Raw genomic sequence first — 24,813 nt, 5'->3', positions numbered from 1 at the left:
CATGCCTTTCTGCAAGGTTTCAGTGATTGGAAGAGGATATAATCCTGCTTCATACAAACTCAAATACCCCAAAGTAATGGTATTTCCAAGTATCAAAACACATGGCCATAGAAACAATTCTGTGCAGCTCAGTGCAAGTGCAAGAAAGTCAAGTAGGAGAGAATTCAGAAGACAAGTAAAAACATTTAGTGGCTAGAGGGGCACACACATACATGTCAAAGAATTAAAAACTACACCTGTAAGTTGGCTAAGAGGACATACATGCAAAAGGCAGAAAAGGAAAGGATGCAATTACGTGCAGTTATCTGAGGCTTGTCAAAACACTAGCACAATAAACTGAAGTGGTACAAGGTGTTGAATTTAGGGAATGAACTTCTAGAGAAAAACAGATTTTTTTTTTTTTTTTTAGCACAGAGATCGGGTAACATCAAAGAAAAAGATGATTAGACTGTGGATTACCTTTTTCTTTCCTGCTCCCACAGGGACCTCAACACTGGAATTATTTCAAACTGGGAATGAAGACAAACCTAAAAATAGTCGCTAAACCTTGTATTAGTGGCTTGGGGCAGGTGGATCAGCTATGACTAAACGAGAGGTGCACCCACATCCAGTTTCCACATTTCTGATTATAACCTACATAACACGGAAGGGAGCCTCCCTTGTTCATCCCAGCTGAGGCTGCAGATCGGTCTCTTTAGCAGATGTGGCTGGTGGCAGCTACTCTTCCCACTGTCTTGACTTTGTTGTTTCCATTTGCCCTCTCACTTTCCTTCCTTATCAATCTGCATGACTTGGTATCACTGCTAAAGAAGGATGCCCCTTGGAAGATTTGCTTCCCCATCTTTACTCTATTATTTCTAGAACTTGTGGGGGAGGCAGGTGATATTCACGCTTCTCCCCAACTGAATGACTGTGGCAATAGCAAGAGAAACTTCGGAGTAAGTGAAATCATCTCAGTGGATCCACGAAAGGCAAATTTAAAATTACCCATCACAACGGCCCCTCCCACATTCACAGATTTATTTAGCATGAGTAGTAGTAACTTGCATCATCTCCTTGAAAAATAGGTTAACATGGCTTTTCTCTGCAACAAGCACTTATACAGCCATCTGTCCCCCACAAAAGCATTAAACAGAGAAGGCCCACAGAGAAGGCCACAGAGCCTTCCTTGTATTGTTCCACGAGGATTGGGAACCTACACCAGCATACATCTACCCCTGCCTTCCTGCTTCAGAGACTTCAAAAGCAGCATTTAACCACGGCTCTTCACGGAGCTAGAGAGAGAGAAAAAACACGGACAGGAGCAGACCGAACACGCCACGCATGTGTGGAAGATACTGGTTTTGATAGTAATTTCTGTGAGCAGAGAAACCGTGACCCGATTTCAAAAGGCTTTTTCTCTCCTTGCCCACACGCGGCACCTGACAGCCGAGGAGCGCTTGGGGGAGGGTCTTTGATGGGCGCTCCGGGTCCCTGCAAAACAGCCTTTAAACAGCAGACACCAGGGAAGGAGCACAGGAACCCCCACAACCTTAGGAGTTGTAATCCCTTTCAGAAGTAGCACTCGTCTGTTCCGTGTCACCCCGCCACGGAGGGCGGAGACCCGAGGATCTCCGCCGACCACGGCTCTCCTTCCTCAGATCTCTTCGGCCAGGCTCACAATGCCCTTCCCCGCCGGACCGCTCGCCGCCACAATACCTTTTGCAGGACTCCAGCAACACCCCTTTCACTTCCCAGCATTACTCAAGCAGTTTTCGCAGGAGCCCTTCCTTCCCGCTCAGAGCCGTGCCGACCGGCCTCCCGGCATCAGAAAAGTTGGACAAAGACCATTTCCACCGTGCGAGCTACACCATCTTGACGGGCTTAGCGCCACGTCGTCCCTCTCGCTCTGCACCCACTGCCGCTTTGTCCCCCGGCCCCGGGCACAGCCCTTTGGCCCTCGATCGATGCCTTCTACAACTCGGATGCTTGCGAGTAGTTCCGATCCTTGCGCTCCTCTCCAGGCCCTTCTCTGGGAACGGGTTTGTTGGGTTTTTTTGTTGGTTTTTTTTTTTTTTTTTCCTTCTCTCCTCTCCCCGCCCAGGATCCCTCTTCCTACAGGAGTCTCTCTTCCCCCCGCTTCCAAGGATCTGCCTTTTCCCTTTCTCCGGGCTCTTCTCGCTCGCCCGCTTTCTCTCTCTCCTCCCTCCCCTCCTCGCCGTGCCCCTCCTCCTCCTCCTCTCTCTAGCCCGTTCCCCCCCTCCCGACCTGCTTTCCTTTGCAGAGGCCCAGCCTGGCGCAGCAAATGGGGGGCTGGGGGTACTGCCAGATCCCACAGGCCGAGGCAGCCACTCCTGTCGCTTCCCCGGCGGTCACCATCCTCTCCCTCCCCCACCCTCCGCCGGGGCTCCTTCGTCCCCAGCCGCCGCGGACGCCCCTCCGCCGGCCGCCGCAGCCGCGGCTCGCAGGGGATGGAGCGGGGAACGGAGCCGCCCTCCTCTCGCAGCGGCTCCGCTGGGCGGGCACCGAGTTCCGTCCTCCGTTCAAGTCTTTGCTGCCCAGGCTCCCTCCCGCTTCCCCCCGCCCTGGCGTCTTTTCAGCCAGAGGGGGGATTTTCCGAGTGGGTCTTCCCTTCCCCTGGCCTGGCCTGCGCCTCCTCCGCCCCGCTGGCGTGCTGCGGCCAGGCTTTCGGTGGGGGTGCCCGAGTGTGGCCGCAAGGCGTGCGTGCCCCCCTTCTAGGTTTGTGCCACCAGGTACAAGTGCGGCAGTACAGGACTCACAGCCTTGGTCAGTCTCTCTTGACATGGTTGAAATCCGTGTGGCTGTACGGCGTCTGCTGTTGTTTTGTGGCAGCCAAGCTTGAAGTTAGCACACATGCGCTTGCTCGCGGTCCACTTCCAAACGCTCGCAATTAAATGTCACAGAGGCTAGGTGCTTCCTTGATTCTAGGTACCAACAAAGCTCAACTCAACCAGAAATGGTGTGGCGGGATCAACCGGCACTCCTCAGTTCTCCCAAAGGGCAACCTCAGCTTCCAATGTAGAAACAAAGGAATGGGAGCATCTTTCTGGGTCACTCCCATCTCCTGCTAGTGTAAGAACAAGAGTCAATCTGCAAATGTCACTGGGCTGAATATGGAGGATTCAGGATGAGGATGAGGCATGCTGCATAACCCTCTGATTGTACCTACTGTTCAGTGAGTTACACAGACAAGTGGCAGAAAATGAGGGTACTGTCGGCGACAGTGCAAGCAGAGAGTGCCCATTAGGACCAAACGGAAAATACATCAAAACTCAGTGGTTTACAATTCACCAATACTTGTGATAACACAGAGCAGAATCTGGGGCTTCTGCTGCCAAAGTAACAACTTCTGGTTTGAAGTATGAGCTTCACGTTACATACAATATCAAGTGACCATGATTCCCTTCAATGTAAAGCACTGTTAGACATACAAAAGCACAAATGCACATATGACACCCCACTGCATGGTAAAATGTATAAACTTCTGCTTAAAAGAAGTACTATTAGCAGATAGTGCCACATCCCAGCGTTTAAAAAGCTAGGGATAGTTTCCACAGAGCACAGCCTTTTTTAGTAGTTCTGTATAAATGCAGAATAACACAAATACCTACCTCTTCCCAGACAGCATAGTTTCTTTCTTAATCCTCTCTGTGGGGGTTCTAGACACCAATTACAACAGACCTCTTTCCTTCCAACTCCCCCCCCCCCACCTTTCCCCGACCGGATTCTAAAAGACTAAAAGAAATTGACTTCGGGAGAAATTGCAGATACTCAGCTCCTCTTGGAATCTCGTCCTTACTCAGTTCGGTAGTACGTTTTTGCACATATGTTTTCCTTTCTTCCTCGTTTTAGTACTACGAGGAGCATCTGGCCCCTAGAAAGGAGCAGTGGGACTGTACCATTGCAGCGGGGTCGGGAAAGAGGTTAACTAGCTGCTTTGTTCAATAGCTGCAGAAACACTTCCTCCCCTTTATGGTAATGAAATATTCCCCCCAAAACCTCCTCCTCCTCCTTCTCCTCCTTCTTGTGGAATGAAAGCCAAGCATGAGTGAGCTGCTACTCTGAATAGGGAAGTTCGGGAAAAGTTCCTGTGCTACAGGGAGGCACACATGCACATGCAACATCCAAACCCTCTTTAAACTCTCACTTGGTGGAAGACAAGACAACAGTCAGACCTTCACTAGGGATTAATTTTAAGGCAGTGTTTAAATGTTTTTTCTTCAATGCTGCAGCATTTTGCAATGTGTGCATTTATATCTTGAAAAACTTTTCCAGTTTCTGAAACCTTCCTCTACTAGGCAGATTATCACATCACACCAGAAAAACTCAGCCCTCAAAATGCAAACAATCACAGCCCAGACATGACAGAAACAGAGAAACAAAAGCTCTCCATCCCAAACTACCACGGATGGATCCGATTCTCAGGTCAATCTTAATGTGACTAACCCAGCATAATTTATGCAACAGTGTGGCTGCAAGATATACATCAGTGGTCTCCAAAGTGGGGTGCATGCATCCCAAGGGGTGTGCGAGAAGACCCACTATGGTGCAGGAAGATAATATTAGAACTTCTGTTGTACATTTATATAATTTATAAATAAGTAAATATATGTATATGGGGGGTGTATACTAAAGTTTTTTACCAAGAGGGGTGTGTGATCAAAAAAGTTTGGAGACCACTGAAGCAGACAATCATGTGCTCCAACTTACATAGACATTCATTTTATAGACACAGAATTCCACACAATAGTGAGTTGCAAATACCCAGACACACAAACACATCTCGTAATATTTAAAGCAAAAGAAGAAGGTGCAGTTATTAAAACAATCGTCAGAATAGCAAAGCATAATCCGTTTCATAAATAATCTCCTCACTGTGTGAAACATGTTAGGTCTTGAAGAGAAAAGAGTTGGAATGTGCAGGGCAGGCCACACAGACCAAAGGAAAAAAAAAAACCACCCATGAGAGAATAGCTGAGGAGGATAAAAGGGCGGGGTGAGGCTAACACGAGGGGAATAGAATTTCAAAGGAAAAAGAGAGAAAAAGGAGGGTAAGAGTGAGAGAGGTGGGAGACAGAGGTAGAGAAAGCAAGATACACATAGCAACTATAAAAGACAGACAAGGAAAGAAAGGGATCCGAAGAAGAAAGGGAGGAGCTGGGAACAGCAAATAGAATAGCAAGCAGAGGAAAGAGTAAGAAGGGTACTATTTATACATGAGAGGACATGTTTGACAAGCAGTTTTGAAGCAGAACTATTTTCAGTGGATAAAATCCTCAAAAAGATTTTTTTCAAGGGCAGATGTGTCGCTTCAAAAGTCTACAATAGCACATTTTCCTTCACAGAGTTCTGAAAAATAATCATACAGATGCCATATGTTATGGCCTCATTTTGTTTGTTGATGTGTTTGGTGAAGTACAAAGGTATTTTCTCCCTAAGAAAGCCCCGCATAGAAAGAGGACAAGCTTACAGAAAATTAATAAGAGAGAACTGAAGACAATTTAGGGAAGTTCAGAAGTGGAAAAGCACTGAGGGGCAGCCCCAAGTGGAGTGTGAAAGACCAGTCCCTGCAGCTTCACAGTCTCTACACTGGCCCTCGGTAGCCATTAGTATAGAGTCAGGCATCTTTTTTGTTTACTTTTTAATCTTTATTACAAATAATTAGATTTTCTACAAGTAAGGAGGCGTCGTATGGGTTTAAGTTCTGCCTTGAAATAAGCAGTGTGTTTCTGCTTACAGAGCAGACTTGTTCTCCGCTTTGTTCCTTCTCTGCCATCACTCACTTCTGCTTAAAGCATTGTTTCCTGAACTCTAATGGAAATAAATCTAAACCAAAGAGAGGAAAAACCACAATCTACATTAGCCAAATGTGCACCCACCTGTATTTTTAATGACTATTTTTATTAAGTATTTGTATCAGTTGTTATGAAAATTCCCTTCCTTAACTACTGCATCAACCAGTCTTTATAGTATGACAATGTATTAACTTTGTTAATAAAAATATATATATATATTAGTTCACATTATACACTGTATTGTCAGAAGGTAGTGAAATTTTAATGAAGATGTTATCATTGTTCCTGCTTAAGTAAAAGAAATTAAAGGACAGCCCGGTCCTGGAAATAAGGACTTTGCTTCTTGGAAGCTTGCCATGTCCATGAAGGATAAAGGATATCTTGGACAACCAAGATAACGCCACCATCCTAGCCCAAATCTTTGAAACCCTCCCAGCATCATCTGGCTTCATAGATAAGTAATTTTAGCAAGACTGACTCCAGGAACGTCTGGACAACAGACAAGCAGCGAGAATGCTGCAAAAAATATATTTGCTTTGCAGAGTTTTACTATGATTAGTAATTATTAGTGTGGGTGTTAGTGATTAGTCAAATCATGTAGTACCCAAACGTTTAAAGGGTGTAAGAATCATGTGTAAAACCACATTCAGGTTGCCCCAATTCAGCTGAGACACCTCATGCACGTTAATTAATATTTACCCTTGTAATTCTATACTTTACATCCTAAACTCTCTCCCCAGTTGGCATGGGCCAGTTGCAAATTTTCATGACATTCTCAAAGGTGGAGAAACAGCTAGACTTGTGCCAATTCACTGGAGCTGCAGTCTAAATGTCTGTTTATCTATCAATTTTCCAGCAGTCTGCCTATACAATCCAAGTGTTTTGACACGCTCATCACACAGATTGAGTGCTAGTGTTCGTAATGCTAATACACAGAAGGAAAACCAGTCATTTATGCTGTGGACCAGGATTTGGGGAACATTTAAAAGGAGAAATAGCTGCCTGGGAATTCATGACTGGTTCTGCAGCAAGCCTAGTTCCATGCTGGGACCGGGCACTTTGAGTATATTTAGCCATTTCTCTGTAGACCTGCAATCCAGCTGGGGAAGTTCAATATTGGCTGCTAGCTTTTTACCTGAATGCTCAGACCTAATAAATTAATTTGGAGCTTCCTGGGATATGAGACACTACAGGGTTTCTGAAGCTGCCAAAGGGGGAAAGACTAAAATTCATGAGCCATACAGCCATGGGTCAGGAATGGAAATGTGCAGCCCTAAGTGAGGGAGATGTATATTTATGTTGTGCGTGTTGTTACTTAAGTCTTATGAACTTCCTAGAAACTATGAATGTACAGGTATATTTCTTATAAAGGTAGATGTATCTCTTGCTGTCTTCTCTGTATTCTATCAAGCACCTGGGACTAGCCTTTTCTACCTGCTGATCCATGTTGATTCATGTTTCATACTTCACTCACTTCCTTTGGAGATATGCTGTGACCCCGGTTCTTGACTAAGTACGAGCTTTCTAATTTCTGCTGGATTTGTGAACAAGAACTGCAAACTCCTGTTGGAATAGCATAGACAAAGTACCACTGCATTTTTTTCAGTATTGTTTGTTTGACTTGCAAGGAAGAAGGGCTCAAATAAACTGCAATTATCCTAGTGTTTTGCTGCTTCAATAAGAGTGTTTGGAAGTATTCCATACTTAAAGCAGTTCTGTGCTAGGTTCAGGTGACTGTTGCTCATCTGAAGAATGACCCCGGAAAGCTGCATAAGATTTCAAAAAGCTTTGCTTTCTGTTGCATGCTTATGCTCAAGCCGAAAAAATGGATCAACAGTTAAGTAGATGTGAAGGGAAGTTACATTTCTGAAGTGCCCTGGGGTTTAAGCAAAATTGCCCCGCTAAAAAGATCCCATAACATGCAACTTGTTCTTGGAAGCCCAGTAGAAAAATAAGGACAGTAAGTTACTGGAGCTGAAAGGCAGAGCAGTGAAGTTTTAAACGCTCTCAAGAAGCTGCAAGGGAAGGGAGCTGAGGTTCTGTAAGAGAGTGTAAGCTCCCAACCGACTGTTTCTCTTTGGCTCCCAAACTGGGCAGCTTGCGCCACCCTATGTCAAAGTACAGGGTCTCTGAGCCTGCTCAAGGTTATGGTAAGGGATTACATAAATAACTGCAGATTCAGTTTAGCTCTGGGCTGAAAAGATGAATAGGAAAGGAGAACTACAAAATTAGTTTGGATTGGAATAAAAATCTTCTCTTTCTGATAGAAAAAGAATGTGGGAAGTGTTGAAGCAATTCATTTTGTTTAGCATGAAACACTCACTTATTATTGATTACTTATTTCAGGAGCTATTCAGAGAAGGAAATGAATGGCTAGATACATAAAGCTGCTGGCAGAAGAAGTGTTTCATGGACAGAACAATTCTGTAGCCTGGCAGTTCCTGGGTCCCAGTCTATAGCCTCCGTGCCAGTTTGTTCCCCAGGGAATGCTTAATTACTTGTAAGACATGGAAACATCTCAAGAGGAAACATTAATTTCTCCCTTCACTCATTCCACCTCCCATGCACAGACAGGCATGCTCAGGAACCTGGTGGTGACAACATATTTGTAGAAAACAGTTTAAAACCACCGTAGTGCAAAATGGGAACTGCTTTTACGGCTGTTGTCCCACAGACATTTCAACTCCACAAGAATACGAGCCTCTACTGAGATAGAAAACCTTAGGCTCTCTTTTCTCTGCCCTGAGCTGTATGTCCTCCTCACCTTCTCTGTGCTGACAGCAGAGATTTGTGCAGTGACCTGGATTAAGGAACTGATCTGGCTGAAAACTAATTCAGCGAAAATTATATGTAAAATTTTGGAGTACGTGTAGGAAACTTTATGGACCTGTACAAATGCTAGAGCTGGAAGATGGATGGGAAGGCAGAGGATGTGCAGCTTGGGGAGGGGCAGGCAAGAACCCCCCTTTTAGCAGCAACCCAGCTGATGTACCTTAAAATGGACATATGCCAGTCCCCAGAGTATGAGGCCTTTAATACTAAGTATCCCATAATAGGGATGGGTTTTCACTACCCCTTGCTCGTGCAGTCTGTGGCTGAAACTGTTCTCTTCCCACCAAAAATAAAGCTGGAAAAAGAAAGAAAATCCTTCAGAAACTATGTGGGAAACTAAAGCTAAACTTGAAAATGCCTCCAGAAATTATTGAAATGCCATTGTTCAGTAAATCTGCTGAACACTAAGGGTGTGGGGAAATCATAGGTGGGGGGTGGGAAATCATAGAATCATAGAATCATAGAATTGCTGAGGTTGGAAGGGACCTTTAAGATCATCGAGTCCAGCCCCCTGAATCTTGCGGGACTACCTAAAACTAAACCATACAACTAAGAACGTAGTCCAGATGCTCCTTAAACACAAACAGGCTTGGTGCCATGACCACTTCCCTGGGGAGGCTGTTCCAGTGACCAACCACCCCCCCAGTGAAGAACCTTTTCCTGATGTCCAACCTGGACTTTGCCTGCGGCAGTTTCATTCCATTTCAGTGGAATGAAAAGACAATAAAAAAACGTTTTTATAAATACATTAGTGAGAAAAACAGGGACAGGGAGAATCTCCATCCTTTATTGGATATGGGGGAAAACATAGTGATAAAGGATAAGGAAAAAGATGAGGTACTTAATGCCTTCTTTGCCTCAATCTTTAATAGTAAGATCAGTTGTTCTTGGGGCACCCAGCCCCCTGAACTGGAAGGCAGGGACGGGGAGCAGAATAATCCCCCATAATCCAAGGAAAAATAGTTAGTGAGATGCTACACCACATATACATACCCAAGTTTATGGGGCTGGATGGGATCCACCCAACGGTACTGAGGGTGCTGGTGAAAGTGGTCACCAAGCCACTTTCCATCATTTATCATCAGTCCAGGCTAACCGGGGAGGTCCCAGTTCACTCGAGGTTAGCAAATGTGATGTCCATCTACAGGAAGTGCTGGAAGGAGGATCTGAGGAAATACGGGCCTGTCAGTCTGACCTTGGTGCCAGGGAAGTTTATGGAGCAGATCATCTTGAGTGCCATCACACAGCATTTACAGATCAACCAGGTGATCAGGCCCAGTCAGCATGGGTTTATGAAAGGCAGGTCCTGTTTGACTAACCTGATCTATGGTTAGTCTAGGACAAGGTGACATGCTTAGTGGATGAGGGAAAGGCTGTGGAAGTTGTCTACCTAGACTTTAGTAAAGCCTTTGATGCCATTTCCTACAGTGTTCTTCTAGAGTAACTGTCTGCTCATGGCTTGGATGGGTAAAAGAACAGGCCCAAAGAGTTGTGGTGAATGGAGTTAAATCCAGTTGGTGGCTGGTCACAAGTGGTGTTCCCCAGGGCTCAGTATTGGGGCCAGTTTTGTTTAATATCTTTATCAGTCATCTGGATGAGGGGATTGAGTGCACTCTCAGTAAGTTTGCAGACAACACCAAGTTGAGCAGGAGTGTTGATCTGCTTGAGGGTAGGATGGCTCTACAGAGGGATCTGGACAGGATGGATGGATGGGCCGAGGCCAATTTTATGAGGTTCAACAAGGCCAAGTGCCGGGTCTGGCACTTGGGTCACAACAACCCCACACGATGCTACAGGCTTTGGGAAGCGTGGCTGGAAAGATGCCTGGCGGAGAAGGACCTGGGGGTGTTCATCGACAGCCGTCTGGATATGAGCCAGCAGTGTGCCCAGGTGGCCAAGAAGGCCAATAGCATACTGGCTTGTATCAGCAATAGCGTGGCCAGCAGGACCAGGGAAGAGAGCATCCCCTTGTACTCAGCACTGGTGAGGCTGCACTTCAAATACTGTGTTCAGTTTTGGGGACCTCATACGAGACAAACATTGAGGTGCTGGAGCGGGTCCAGAGAAGGGCAATGAAGCTTGTGAAGGGTCTAGAGAGCAAGTCTTATGAGGAGCAGCTGAGGGAACTGGGTTTCTTTAGTCTGGAGAAAAGGAGTCTGAGGGGAGACCTTATCGCTCTCTACAACTATCTCAAAGGAGGTTGTAGTGAGGTGGGGGTTGGTTTCCTTTCCCAAGTAGCAAGTAATAGGACAAGAGGAAACCACCTCATGTTGCACCAGGGGAGGTTTAGATTGGATATTAGGAAAAATTTCTTTACTGAAAGGGTTATCAAGCATTGAAACAGGCTGCCCAGGGAAGGAAGTGGTTGAGCATGGTCAGCCAAGGGACGTCATCCTACCCCTCTACTCTGCCCTGGTGAGGCCACATCTGGAGTACTGTGTCCAGTTCTGGGCCACCCAGTTCAAGAAGGACAGGGAACTACTGAAGAGAGTCCAGCGGAGGGCTACAAAGACAATCAAGGGACTGGAGCACCTCTCTTGTGAGGAAAGGCAGAGAGAGCTGTGTCTGTTTAGCCTGGAGAAGAGAAGACTGAGAGAGGATCTTATCAATGCTTATAAATATCTAAAGGATGGGTGTCAAGAGGATGGGGCCAGGCTCTTCTCAGTGATGCCCAGCAACAGGACAAGTGGCCGTGGACACAAGCTGGAACACAGGAAATTCCACCTCAACATGAGGAAAAACTTATTCACTTCGAGGGTGACAGAGCACTGGAACAGGCTGCCCAGAGACATTGTGGAATCTTCTGCTCTGGAGATATTCAAAACCCACCTGGATGCATTCCTGTGCAACCTGCTCTAGGTGAACCTGCTTTGGCAGGGCAGTTGGACTAGATGATCTCCAAAGGTCCCTTCCAAGCCCTAAAATTCTGTGATTCTGTGTTTCTGTGAGTCACCATTCCTGGAGGTATTTAAAAGACATGTAGACGTGGCATTTAGGGACATGGTTTAGTGGTGGTCTTGGCGGTGTTAGGTCAACATTTGGAATCAATGATCTTAAAGGTCTTTTCCAACCTAAATGATTCTATGATTTCCTCATGTCCTATCACTCATCATCAAAGAGAGGAGATCAGCACCTCCAGCTCCACTGCCACCTTTGAGAAATTGTAGACTACGATGAGGTCACCCCTCAGCTTTCTTGTCTCTAAGCGGAACAAACCAAGTGACCTCCTGCTCTTGACACCTTTCACCATCTTGGTCACCCTCCTCTAGACACACTGTAACAGTTTGATGTCCTTATATTGAGGTGCCCACAACTGCACACAGTACTTGTGGTCGGCCTGCACCAGTGCGGTGTAGAGTGGGGCAGTCACCTCCCTCCACTGGCTAGCTATGCTGTGCTTGATGCACCACGGGACATGGTTGACCCTTTTGTCTGTGAGAGCACACTGTTGACTCATATTCGACTTGCCATCAACCCAGACCCCCAGATCTCTTTCTGCAGGGCTGCTCTCCAGCGTCTTGTCCTATTAGAGTCCAGGATGTGAACAGAGAGGACTAATGTCTGTGAAAAAGATAGGAAAAATAATTGAAGAAGAACTTGGAGAAGGGAGTGTGCTTTTGAACTGGATCTCAAGACAATAGAGAGCCAGCGGAGGTGTTTGAGAATGAGTAATAGAATTTTCCTTGTGCTGAAGTCTGCATACAGGAGTTCGGAGGCCAAAGATAATACGTGGAGGGTCTAGCATTTCCCTAGTTCTTCCAAGACAGAATGGAAGTCTAGTCCACTATGTGTGTAAAATCACATGAAGCGTGCAATTCAGGAGTGATTCTTTCAAAAGCCGCGTGTAGGGGCCTCTAACGCCCCGAAGAGGACCTCACTTTGTATTTCTGTAATTGAACATTGCCACTAGGTGGACAGAAGTGGTACTGTTAGCTAACAGAACAGCATGCTGATCAACGTCCAAGCATCCCAAAGCACACCAAAACGTGCAGTTAGGGGTATCAGCCTCCACTGACTTACAGCGGATGCTTCACATAAGTACCATTTACTAGAAGGAGAGATGTAAACAGGAATAAGGGGGGAAAAACAGGAGGAGTCAGAGACGTGTGCACACCTGCAGGGCTATGATCTTACTGGAATCACGGAGATGTGGTTGGGTGGCTCCTGGGACTGAGTGTTGGAATGCAAGGATGCAGGCTCTTCAGGAAGGACAGGCAGGGGAGACAAGGAGGGGGTGTCACCCTCTGTGTCAATGACAAGCTGGAGTGCATGGAGCTCAGCCTGGAAGTGGATGAGGAGCTGACCAGGAGCCTATGGGTCAGGATTAAAGGGAACACAGGGGCAGGTGACATTACAGTGGGGGTTTGCTACAGGCCACCTGACCAGGATGGTGGAATGGATGAGGCCTTCTATAGACAGATAGGAGCGGCATCACGTTCACAGGCCCTGGTTCTCATGGAGGACTTCCACAACCCTGATATCTGTTGGAGGGATAACAAAGCAGGGCACAAGCAGTCCAGGAAGTTCTTGTCATGCATTGATGACAGCTTCCTTCTCCAAGTTGTAGAGGATCCAAGGAGGACAGTAGCTATGCTGGACTTTGTCCTTACCAACAAGGAGGGGCAAGTGGGGAATGTCAAGCTCAAAGGTAGCCTTGGCTGCACTGGTCATGAAATGGTAGACTTCAAGATCCTTAGGGCAGCGAGGAAATTGTGCAGCAGGCTCAGTACCATGGACTTCAGGAGAGCAGACTTTGGCCTCTTGAGGGATCTGCTTGGTAGGATTCCATGGGATAAAGCCCTGGAGGGAAGAGGGGCCCAAGAAAGCTGGTTAATGTTCACAGATCACCTCCTCCAAGCTCAGGAGTCATGCATCCCAACAAAGAGGATGTGAGGCAAAAGCATCAGGAGGATGGATAAACAAGGAGATCCTGGATAATCTAGAACAGAAAAATGAAGCATACAGAAGGTGGAAGCAAGGATAGGTAGCCTGGGAGGAATCCAGAGAAATTGAGCAGACAGGGACCAGGTTAGGCAAGCTAAAGCCCAGATAGAGTTAAATCTGGCCAGGGGCATCAAGGGCAACAAGAAAGGCTTCTATATGTATGTCAGTGACAAAAGGAAGGCTACGGAAAATGTTGGCCCTCTCCAAAAGGAAATGGGAGACCTGGTCACCTGGGACTTGGACAAAGCTGAAGTACTCAATGACTTTTTTGCCTCAGACTTCACCAGCTAGGAGCTCTGTCCACACCACCCAAGTTGTAGAAGGCAAAGGCAGGGACTGGGAGAATAAGGAACCACTCATGGTAGGAAAAGATCAAGTTTAAGACCATCTAAGGAACTTGAAGGTGCACAAGTCTATGGGACCCAAAGAGATATATCCGCAGGTCCTGAGGGAACTGGCATATGAAGTTGCCAAGCCATTATCCATCATATTTGAGAACTTGTGGCAGTCTGGTGAAGTTCTTGCAGACTGGTAAAGAGGAAACATAGCCCCCATTTTCAAAAAGGGAAGAAAGGAAGACCCGGGGAACTAGAGGCCAGTCAGTCTCACCTCTGTGCCTAGCAGGATCATGGATCAGATCCTCCTGGAAACCATGGTAAGGCACATGGAAAATATGGAGGTGATTGGTGACAGCCAACATGGCTTCACTAAGGGCAAATTGTGCTGGAAAATTTGGTGGCTTTCTATGTTGGGGTTACAGCATTGTTGGATATGGGCAGGGATAACTCCCACTAGACCAGTTTGCTCAAAGTCCCATCCAGCCTGGCTTTGAACACTTCCAGGAATGGAGCCTCAACAACTTCTCTGGGCAACCTGTTCCACTGCCTCACCACCCTCATAGGGAAAAATTTCTTCCTGATATCTAATCTAAATCTACCCTCTTCCAGTTTGAAGCCATTACCCCTCATCCTATCGATACATGCCCTTGTAAACAGTCCCTCTCCAGCTTTCTTGTAGGCCCCCTTCAGGTACTGAAAGGCCTCTATAAGGCCTCCCCAAAGCCTTCTCTTCTCCAGGCTGAACAGCACCAACTCTCTCAGCCTGTCCTCATAGGAGAAGTGCTCCCACCCCTTGAACATCTTCATGGCCCTCCTCTGGATCCGTTCCAACAGGTCTATGTCCTTCTTCTGTTGGGGGTGGGGGCCCCAGAACTGGACGCAGTACTCCAGGTCAGGTCTCACGAGAGAGGAGTAGAGGGGGAGAATCACCTCCCTTGACCTGCTGTCCATGCTTCTTTTGCTGCAGCCCAGCATGTGGTTGGCTTTCTGGGCTGCAGGCACGCATTGCTGTCTCTTGTTGAGCTTCTGATCCACCAACACCCCCAAGTCCTTCTCCTCAAGGCTGCTCTCAATCCATTCTCCGCCCAGCCTGTATTTGTGCTTGGGATTCCCTCAACCCATGTGCAGGATCTTGCACTTCACCTTGTTGAACTTCATGAGGGTTGCATGGGCTGTCTCTAAAGCTTGTCTAGGTCCCCCTGGATGACATCCCTTCCCTCCAGTGTGTTAACCCCTCAACACAGTTTGGTGGTGTCAACAAACTTACTGAGGGTGTACTCAATCCCAACATCCATGTCGCCAACAAAGATGTTAAGAGGACTGGTCCCACTATCAAGCCCTAAGGAAGACCACTCATCACTGGTTTCCACTTGGACATTGAGCCATTGACCACAACTCTTTGAGTGCAACCGCCCAGCCAGTTCCTTATGCACCAAGCCGTCCATCAGTTAAATCCATGTCTCTTCTATTTAGAGACAAGGGTGCTGTGCAGGACAGCGTCAAATGTTTTGCGTAAGTCCAGGTAGATGATGTCAGTTGCTCTTCCCTTAACCACTAACACTGTAACACCATCATAGAAGGCCACCAATTTGGCCTTTTGTGCTAACTAACTGGAAGATGTGAAGAATCCTAGACTAAACACTTTAAAAACCAAGGCATCTAGGAGTAGAAATCTGTTCAGTGATGTGTCTCTGTCACATGATCTAAAGCCCTTTCAGCTAGTGTTAGTAGCATTGTCTTTTTTGCAGACAGCGAAAAAAAAAAGGGGCAGCAGAGGGCAGCACGATCACACATCCAGACCAGTAAACTAGGAGGGACACCTCCTTTGTAAAAAAAATCATGTGAGGTGTGCAAAAGGAAGGCGATGCTGAGTTCTAAAGCAAAACCAGGGTGAAATGCAGCTTGGTTGAGCATTAGTGAGTGAGGCATTTTTATTCCTGTCCTGTTCCCAGCGACAGGACAAGGGGCAATGGGCACAAGCTAGAACATAGGAAGTTCCGTTCAAATACACGGAAAAACTTCTTTACGGTGAGGGTGACAGAGCACTGGAACAGGCTGCCCAGGGAGGTTGTGGAGTCCCCTTCTCTGGAGATTTTCAAGACCCGCCTGGATGCAGCCCTGAGGGATGTGCTCTAGGCAATCCTGCTTTAGCAGGGGAGTTGGACTAGATGATCTCTAGAGGTCCCTTCCAACTCTGAAGATTCCGTGATTCTGTGATTCCGTGATTCGAGTGATCTGTAGTGCACAGCTCTGTATCAGCAACATTGGAGTCTTTCTGCAGTGAGAGAATACATTCAGTTACTAGGAGGAGCTGCAAGCTGCTTGCCCAGAAGATACTTTTTGTTGTGTTACTGGGTGAGATGCACCATTACCCTGCAGATCCCGCTTTGCATTTGTTGTTAGAAAAAGCGCTAGTGACCTCTCATGGAACATATTTACAAATTGGCTGTTCTCATGTTGGCAGTCTCCTGATGGCTCATCTAAAGGCTTTCTCCCTGAAAAGAAACCCTACAACACAGTACACTAGAGAGTTGGTTTGTCTGGATTCAGATCCTGGCTTGAAACACCAGCAACGTCGTTTCGAATCTAGATATTTTCCTTGAATGTCTTACCTATTGCTGTAGACCACTCCTCTGCCTCCAGTCCACGTAAGCCTGGAGGAAAACACTAACTATGTGTTCTCTGTGAAAGGAGGTTTCTCTTTCCAGGCCATTTACCTGGACCTTAGGACAACTTTTACAGCATATCTATTTAAGTACCTCATCAGCTCCTTCACACACTAGTTTCTTCCCTCAGCTTCATTATATTGGCTTTGTGAAATGCCATTCTCAACATCAGCTCTGAGATCTTTCTCCTACAAATAAAGAACCTGTGTATTTCTGAGTCAATACTTTCAATTCAGCATTTCACAGTAACCAGATTAAGGATAGAGATAGGTATCTCTGGTGCATTAGTTCCAGTGCCCTTTCCCTGCAGTTCTGCCAATGCAACAAAAGAGAACTGTGGGAAATTCATCCCCTAAGGATCACTGTAAACACCCTTCGTTCCACCAGATGGTATCCTTTCACTTAAATAAGAAAGAATAGTTTCAGCAGCACAGATCTGTTTGATTTTGGCAGTCATCTCTGGGGCCTCATTTCAAAGCTATAGATGGCAAGTAGGACTGCTGTGATGATTCCCACTGTGCATCCAAAGTACCATGATAGGACAATGATCAGTTTCTTACCATAGGTTCAAAGAGTGTGTCAGAGCGGTATCACTCTGAATGCTGGAAGTCGAGTTTACAATTCATACAGGTACTGCTGGGACAACTAAGGGAAAAGACATTTTTAGATGTTTGCTTCAGGAACAAGCCAAGTTTCCTTTATTTTTGGTGCATGCTAAGGCTACAGCAGGCTCCCAGATAAGCTCTTCCAAAAATAAGATCATGCATACTGGTTCTGACAGGTGGAGAAGGAATAATGCATATGAGCATATGTACTCTATTTGCTCTTTGTCCACAAAGAAAAATCCAACAGTCACCAATACAAAAAAACCCATCCTTTACTTGGTTACACTGAATATTTTCCGTTTTATTTAGGAAACAAAATATCAAAATGCAAAATAAAACACACAAGGGTAAATCAAAAGACAATCGCCATGTATGACAATACTCTGCCTGAGAGAATAAGAAAAACTTCCACCTGAGCCCATCGGAAACTATCTTTTTGTTTTCAACAGAAACACTTCAAACAAAGAGTTTGCTTGACTCTTGCTTGACTCTTCTTGCAGGAAGGAGCTTGGTTTTCAGCATAGATTCAGCTGTTACAGGGATCTCTGCTATTGGTGTAAGAGAACCGTGTGAAATGGACCTATATAAGTCCCTTCCAGGGGCATGCTCACTGACTGCTGAGGCAGAAATGAGGGTGTGGACAGCTTGGTGTGTGGCCATGTACTTCTTTGGAGCACGTAAGGCATCAGTAGAGCCGTGATACCTCCTCTGCTGCTGGGAGAACATAGCTTACTTGTTTTACCATGTTTTTTTGTTCTGCTTTGTCATATAGGAGCTGAAATCACCCAAACCTCAAGTCTTGTGGTGAAAGAAGATGAGAAAGCTACTCTGACATGCAGTCAAAATGATAATCACAATAATATGTTCTGGTATCTGCAGCAGCCAGGGAAGGGGATGCAATTGATTTATTATTCCCTTGGTGCAAATCTGGAACAAGAGGGTGACATTCCCACAGGATACAAAGCTAACCGGTTAAATCTCACAAACTTCCATTTGGATATTTTGTCTGTGAAGATGAACCATTCAGCTGTCTATTTCTGTGCCAGCAGTTTGGACACAACACTTCAAAGTCACTCGCTCTCTTTACATAAACTTCTCTCCTTTCCAGCACCTTCCCTCAGAGGGGAGCTGCTCTCAGCACAGGAGAAGGGTATTTAGGCCAATAGCCTCTTCACAAACCGGGTACTGCCAAGAAGTTGGCCACTCAGAACAGGTCTTTGAAGTGCAGCTTATTGCTGAACTCCTCTTTCCTGATCAGGGAAATCTCTCTCTCTATCTCAGCAAAGCAGTCCATGAAGATTGTTAACAAAGTGCTGACACAGACAGATAGAAAAGGAGACCTCTCCTAGAGTCGCTAAGGCAGCCTGCTTGCAGTAAGGTGCTTTCTGGTTCCACAATCAACAAGATGAACGTGGAGGTGGTTGAAAGATTTTGGTCTGTACCTGCAACAGTTTGCACCCTTGACTAAGGATTCTCTGTCTCAGAGAAAAAATCAGCTTCGAGAAAAGGCTGCACCTTCAGGTACATTCAAGACTGTTGTTGAGACAAATGTGGAAGCTTAGAAACCTCGTGGTGTGGCCATGGACCAAGCCGGCATGGCACCTTTGATCTGTTTAACTCTGTAGTGGAACAGGTTAGACATGGTCTTGAGAGCGCTAGCAGGCGTTCCAGAACAAGATAAATCCTCTTTAGGGAACAGTCAGAGGCAGGCAGGCAGTAAGCTGGGTTCTGGGCTAGGGAGTGGTTTTGGTTTTCAGACCTCAGCCAACGGTAAGCAGAGCCACTCTTTGTTGTGCTTATGGCTAGCTGTGAGGCTTGCTTTAGCAGCATTTGTGCTGCTAATTGAATGCTCAGAGATAATTTTAACCGTGTTACTTCAAGGATGGCACATGAAGGCATGAAAGATTCAATGCCGGAGGGAAAAACACTATCTTGCCAGGGAGTTTTCAAGCCCAGGAGCAAAAGGGAAAGCTGAGAATGTTCCATACCGACAGTAAAAGAATAGGAGATTTGACTTAAGAATCCAGGCCTATAACCTCAGCCAGAAGAGCAGCTGACCAGAATCTGTAGAGGTATTTGCCATAGATAAACTGGACTTAGGTCGTTCCCTCTACCTCAGTGTCCTAGGCACAGGCCCCAATCCCCAGTGACCTCTCTCGTGCTTTCTACAAATCCATTTCTTCCCTCTCCCTCACCTGTATCCCAAACGGCAGCCTGCCTCAATCTGCTGACCTTACAATTATATTCAGTCTACAACAGTCTAATAGTTCTATCTCCTGACTTTCTGTCATTCCCGTGATCTGAAGTGCTTTTTAGTCACCTGCTGAAACTCAACATTCTACTGGGCTTTGAGTTACTCTCTGAGGAAAAATATGGTAAAATGATTCTGTGGAAGATGAATGTTTAAAAAGCACCATTGGAATAGCATTACCTTCTAATTTTTCAGGAAGGTGGAAAGGTAATGGGAGAGGGAGGCCCAGGAATAGAGGCAGAGTCCAGAAAAAGGAGGGAAAGTAAGAGACACAGCATGGCCAAGTAGCAAATGCAGAGGACTGAGTTACTGGAGATTGGATAAAGCAAAATCAAGGCAACAGATAGAACACCTGGCACAAAGTGCCTAATATCTCAAATATCTCAAGCAAACTAATTAAGGTCTGAGCATACGTATTCTCTGTGCTCTTTGTCCACAAAGAAAAATCCAACAGTCACCAATACAAAAAAAACCCCGAGCTTTACTTGGTTACACTGAATATTTTCCGTTTTATTCAGGAAACAAAATATCAAAAGGCAAAAGAAAACACACAAGGGTAAATCAAAAGACAATCGCCATGTATGACAATACTCTGCCTGAGAGAATAAGAAAAACTTCCACCTGAGCCCGTTGGAAACTTGCTCTGTGTTTTCAACAGAAACACTTCAAACAAAGAGTTTGCTTGACTCTTGCTTGACTCTTCTTGCAGGAAGGACCTTGGTTTTCAGCACAGATTCAGCTGTTACAGGGATCTCTGCTATTGGTGTAAGAGAACCGTGTGAAATGGACCTATATAAGTCCCTTCCAGGGGCATGCTCACTGACTGCTGAGGCAGAAATGAGGGTGTGGACAGCTTGGTGTGTGGCCATGTACTTCTTTGGAGCACGTAAGGCATCAGTAGAGCCGTGATACCTGCTCTGCTGCTGGGAGAACGTAGCTTACTTGTTTTACCGTGTTTTTTTGTTCTGCTTTGTCTTATAGGAGCTGAAATCACCCAAACCTCAAGTCTTGTGGTGAAAGAAGATGAGAAAGCTACTCTGACATGCAGTCAGAATAATAATCACGTTACTATGTTCTGGTATCTGCAGCAGCCAGGGAAGGGAATGCAATTGATCTATTATTCCATTGGTGCAAATCAGGAACAAGAGGGTGACATTCCCACGGGATACAAAGCTAACCGGTTAAACCTCACAAACTTCCATTTGGATATTTTGTCTGTGAAGATGAACCATTCAGCTGTCTATTTCTGTGCCAGCAGTTTGGACACAACACTTCAAAGTCACTCGCTCTCTTTACATAAACTTCTCTCCTTTCCAGCACCTTCCCTCAGAGGGGAGCTGCTCTCAGCACAGGAGAAGGGTATTTAGGCCAATAGCCTCTTCACAAACCGGGTACTGCCAAGAAGTTGGCCACTCAGAACAGGTCTTTGAAGCGCAGCTGAATTGCTGAACTCCTCTTTCCTGATCAGGGAAATCTCTCTCTCTATCTCAGCAAAGCAGTCCATGAAGATTGTTAACAAAGTGCAGACATAGACAGACAGAAAAGGAGACCTCTCCTAGAGTGGCTAAGGCAGCCTGCTTGCAGTGAGGTGCTTTCTGGTTCCACAATCAACAAGATGAACGTGGAGGTGGTTGAAAGATTTTGGTCTGTACCTGCAACAGTTTGCACCCTTGACTAAGGATTCTCTGTCTCAGAGAAAAAATCAGCTTCGAGAAAAGGCTGCACCTTCAGGTACTTTCAAGACTGTTGTTGAGACAAATGAGGAAGCTTAGAAACCTCGTGGTGTGGCCATGGACCAAGCCGGCATGGCACCTTTGATCTGTTTAACTCTGTAGTGGAACAGGTTAGACATGGTCTTGAGAGCGCTAGCAGGCGTTCCAGAACAAGATAAATCCTCTTTAGGGAACAGTCAGAGGCAGGCAGGCAGTAAGCTGGGTTCTGGGCTAGGGAGTGGTTTTGGTTTTCAGACCTCAGCCAACGGTAAGCAGAGCCGCTCTTTGTTGTGCTTATGGCTAGCTGTGAGGCTTGCTTTAGCAGCATTTGTGCTGCTAATTGAGTGCTCAGAGATAATTTTAACCGTGTTACTTCAAGGATGGCACATGAAGGCATGAAAGATTCAATGCCGGAGGGAAAAACACTATCTTGCCAGGGAGTTTTCAAGCCCAGGAGCAAAAGGGAAAGCTGAGAACGTCCCATACCGACAGTAAAAGAATAGGAGATTTGACTTAAGAATCCAGGCCTATAACCTCAGCCAGAAGAGCAGCTGACCAGAATCTGTAGAGGTATTTGCCATAGATAAACTGGACTTAGGTCGTTCCCTCTACCTCAGTGTCCTAGGCACAGGCCCCAATCCCCAGTGACCTCTCTCGTGCTTTCTACAAATCCATTTCTTCCCTCTCCCTCACCTGTATCCCAAACGGCAGCCTGCCTCAATCTGCTGACCTTACAATTATATTCAGTCTACAACAGTCTAATAGTTCTATCTCCTGACTTTCTGTCATTCCCGTGATCTGAAGTGCTTTTTAGTCACCTGCTGAAACTCAACATTCTACTGGGCTTTGAGTTACTCTCTGAGGAAAAATATGGTAAAATGATTCTGTGGAAGATGAATGTTTAAAAAGCACCATTGGAATAGCATTACCTTCTAATTTTTCAGGAAGGTGGAAAGGTAATGGGAGAGGGAGGCCCAGGAATAGAGGCAGAGTCCAGAAAAAGGAGGGAAAGTAAGAGACACAGCATGGCCAAGTAGCAAATGCAGAGGACTGAGTTACTGGAGATTGGAAAAAGCAAAATCAAGGCAACAGATAGAACATCTGACAGAAAGTGCCTAATATCTCAAATATCTCAAGCAAACTAATTAAGGTCTGAGCATACGTATTCTCTTTACTCTTTGTCCACAAAGAAAAATCCAACGGTCACCAATACAAAAAAAACGCCGAGCTTTACTTGGTTACACTGAATATTTTCCATTTTATTCAGGAAACAAAATATCAAAAGGCAAAAGAAAACACACAAGGGTAAATCAAAAGACAGTCACCATGTATGACAACACTCTGCCTGAGAGAATAAGGAAAACTTCCACCTGAGCCCGTTGGAAACTTGCTCTGTGTTTTCAACAGAAACACTTCAAACAAAGAGTTTGCTTGACTCTTCTTGCAGGAAGGAGCTTGGTTTTCAGCATAGATTCAGCTGTTACAGGGATCTCTGCTATTGGTGTAAGAGAACCGTGTGAAATGGACCTATATAAGTCCCTTCCAGGGGCATGCTCACTGACTGCTGAGGCAGAAATGAGGGTGTGGACAGCTTGGTGTGTGGCCATGTACTTCTTTGGAGCACGTAAGGCATCAGTAGAGCCGTGATACCTGCTCTGCTGCTGGGAGAATGTAGCTTACTTGTTTTACCGTGGTTTTTTGTTCTGCTTTGTCTTATAGGAGCTGAAATCACCCAAACCTCAAGTCTTGTGGTGAAAGAAGATGAGAAAGCTACTCTGACATGCAGTCAAAATGATAATCACAATAATATGTTCTGGTATCTGCAGCAGCCAGGGAAGGGGATGCAATTGATCTATTATTCCTTTGGTGCAAATCAGGAACAAGAGGGTGACATTCCCACGGGATACAAAGCTAACCGGTTAAACCTCACAAACTTCCATTTGGATATTTTGTCTGTGAAGATGAACCATTCAGCTGTCTATTTCTGTGCCAGCAGTTTGGACACAACACTTCAAAGTCACTCGCTCTCTTTACATAAACTTCTCTCCTTTCCAGCACCTTCCCTCAGAGGGGAGCTGCTCTCAGCACAGGAGAAGGGTATGTAGGCCAATAGCCTCTTCACAAACCGGGTACTGCCGAGAAGTTGGCCACTCAGAGCAGGTCTTTGAAGCGCAGCTTATTGCTGAACTCCTCTTTCCTGATCAGGGAAATCTCTCTCTCTATCTCAGCAAAGCAATCCATGAAGATTGTTAACAAAGTGCTGACACAGACAGATAGAAAAGGGGACCTCTCCTAGAGTCGCTAAGGCAGCCTGCTTGCAGTGAGGTGCTTTCTGGTTCCACAATCAACAAGATGAGCGTGGAGGTGGTTGAAAGATTTTGGTCTGTACCTGCAACAGTTTGCACCCTTGACTAAGGATTCTCTGTCTCAGAGAAAAAATCAGCTTCGAGAAAAGGCTGCACCTTCAGGTACATTCAAGACTGTTGTTGAGACAAATGTGTAAGCTTAGAAACCTCGTGGTGTGGCCATGGACCAAGCCGGCATGGCACCTTTGATCTGTTTAACTCTGTAGTGGAACAGGTTAGACATGGTCTTGAGAGCGCTAGCAGGCGTTCCAGAACAAGATAAATCCTCTTTAGGGAACAGTCAGGGGCAGGCAGGCAGTAAGCTGGGTTCTGGGCTAGGGAGTGGTTTTGGTTTTCAGACCTCAGCCAACGGTAAGCAGAGCCGCTCTTTGTTGTGCTTATGGCTAGCTGTGAGGCTTGCTTTAGCAGCATTTGTGCTGCTAATTGAGTGCTCAGAGATAATTTTAACCGTGTTACTTCAAGGATGGCACATGAAGGCATGAAAGATTCAATGCCGGCGGGAAAAACACTGTCTTGCCAGGGAGTTTTCAGGCCCAGGAGCAAAAGGGAAAGCTGAGAACGTCCCATACCGACAGTAAAAGAATAGGAGATTTGACTTAAGAATCCAGGCCTATAACCTCAGCCAGAAGAGCAACTGACCAGAATCTGTAGAGGTATTTGCCATAGATAAACTGGACTTAGGTCTTTCCCTCTACCTCAGTGTCCTAGGCACAGGCCCCAATCCCCAGTGACCTCTCTCGTGCTTTCTACAAATCCATTTCTTCCCTCTCCCTCACCTGTATCCCAAACGGCAGCCTGCCTCAATCTGCTGACTTTACAATTATATTCAGTCTACAACAGTCTAATAGTTCTATCTCCTGACTTTCTGTCATTCCCGTGATCTGAAGTGCTTTTTAGTCACCTGCTGAAACTCAACATTCTACTGGGCTTTGAGTTACTCTCTGAGGAAAAATATGGTAAAATGATTCTGTGGAAGATGAATGTTTAAAAAGCACCATTGGAATAGCATTACCTTCTAATTTTTCAGGAAGGTGGAAAGGTAATGGGAGAGGGAGGCCCAGGAATAGAGGCAGAGTCCAGAAAAAGGAGGGAAAGTAAGAGACACAGCATGGCCAAGTAGCAAATGCAGAGGACTGAGTTACTGGAGATTGGAAAAAGCAAAATCAAGGCAACAGATAGAACATCTGACAGAAAGTGCCTAATATCTCAAATATCTCAAGCAAAATAATTAGGGTCTGAGCATACGTATTCTCTATGCTCTTTGTACACAAAGAAAAATCCAACAGTCACCATTGAAAAAAAAA

At 45.8% G+C, this 24,813-nt stretch overlaps 1 protein-coding gene across 3 annotated transcripts in view; it reads right to left on the bottom strand.

Annotated features, from left to right (window-relative positions):
* LOC141744691 (ephrin type-B receptor 5) overlaps positions 1 to 2,470 on the bottom strand; it is a 74,757-nt gene extending 72,287 nt beyond the window's left edge. Inside the window, exon 1 of one of the 3 annotated variants that reach the window (XM_074591218.1) lies at positions 2,248 to 2,470. The gene's annotated coding sequence lies outside the window, so the exon portion shown is untranslated. Of the gene's footprint in view, positions 1 to 637; positions 716 to 1,698; positions 2,197 to 2,247 lie in introns of those variants that run through there. The other 2 variants (XM_074591209.1, XM_074591227.1) reach the window with 2 other exon arrangements.
* Between the last annotated feature and the right edge of the window lie 22,343 nt (positions 2,471 to 24,813).

The sequence above is a fragment of the Larus michahellis genome, chromosome 1, assembly GCF_964199755.1.
Source record: "Larus michahellis chromosome 1, bLarMic1.1, whole genome shotgun sequence".
In the NCBI taxonomy this organism is placed as follows: domain Eukaryota; kingdom Metazoa; phylum Chordata; class Aves; order Charadriiformes; family Laridae; genus Larus; species Larus michahellis.
Note: the sequence above shows the minus strand (reverse complement) of the source record. Positions and strands in the feature narration are given on the sequence as shown.